Below are 1,061 nucleotides of genomic sequence, written 5' to 3'. Positions count from 1 at the left end.
GGTGGCATGGTTCCCACTGTTGCTTGCATCCCGGTGGCGGGCGGGCCGGAGGCAGCGCGGTGCGGCGGCCCCAGCCGGAGATGGCGGTGGCTAGAATAAGGCACACTGGGTAAAAACACATTTATATACGAACCTCGCCGAGAAATTTTCCAACAATTCCTCCGTCCGACCACCATGCACCAGGACAGGAAACGGCCTCCTCAGCGCCCGCCCGCTCGCTGGCTGCAGCGCCGCCCCGCGCCCGCGCTCATTGGCGGAGTGCCGCCCGGCCCGCCGCGCTGCCGGCTTCTCCGCTATGCTGGGTTCGGGGCCGCTGCCGCCGCCATTTTGTGCCGCGGGGGAGCAGAGGCCCTGGGCCGCCTCGCAGCGCGGCTGCCGCCATTTCCGCGAGTTGCGACCGGCGGGCGGGCGGCTTCCCCAGCCCGCTACCGAGAGGGGAGGCGCCCCACAGCTCCTGGGCGGGGAAGCGGCGGGCGGACGAGCCGCTGGCGCCGCTGCGGGCTGGGCCGTGCTCCGGGTGCCCCGAGTGGCGCGCAGCAGAGCGGGGAAGGGCGCTGTGGGGCGGACACGCCCGGCACAAACACCCCAGTCGCTTGAGGCTGTATTGTTGAGACGGGGTGTGGAGAACAAAGCACTCGGGGGGAGGAAGGAAGAGGGTTGTCAGCAAAGTGGTGAGGGTGGTGCCCCTGCTGAAGGGTAATGAGCCACACTGTATGGAAGGGCTTCCTGGGGAGGAGAGACCTGGTGCAGGTTTAGAAAAGAGACTGGGGGCGGGGATGGATGTGCAACATTAAGGTTTCAAGCCTTTGGCATTCCTATGGGAGCTCAGGGTGGTCTGACAATGCCGGAGCACGCAGGGGATGCAGTTGCCCCCGTGATACCTGGACCTGCTCCACGAGGCACTGTTCCAGCAAGGCCCATGTGGCAGAGTGAGGGTGCAGGCTCCACAGAGACCCAGATGGGGTTTACAAAATACCAATTGGCCAAAAGAAAGTGAATAGGGATTTACTGTTTATTCTCTCAGAATGCAAGGAAGAGGAGTCACAAAATGAAATTAGTAG

The 1,061-nt window shown here is 63.8% G+C and overlaps 1 protein-coding gene across 1 annotated transcript in view; it reads right to left on the bottom strand.

Annotated features, from left to right (window-relative positions):
- The window catches only part of ZNF143 (zinc finger protein 143), a 61,434-nt gene extending 61,211 nt beyond the window's left edge, over nucleotides 1-223 (bottom strand). The window contains exon 1 of the mRNA XM_019552203.1: nucleotides 134-223. The gene's annotated coding sequence lies outside the window, so the exon portion shown is untranslated. The remainder of the gene's footprint in view (nucleotides 1-133) is intronic.
- Between the last annotated feature and the right edge of the window lie 838 nt (nucleotides 224-1,061).

Source organism: Crocodylus porosus, unplaced genomic scaffold (genome assembly GCF_001723895.1).
Source record: "Crocodylus porosus isolate Cpor-Errol unplaced genomic scaffold, CroPor_comp1, whole genome shotgun sequence".
NCBI classification, from domain to species: Eukaryota; Metazoa; Chordata; order Crocodylia; family Crocodylidae; genus Crocodylus; species Crocodylus porosus.
The sequence above is the reverse complement of the archived record's forward strand: the minus strand, read 5'-3'. Positions and strand labels throughout refer to the sequence as shown.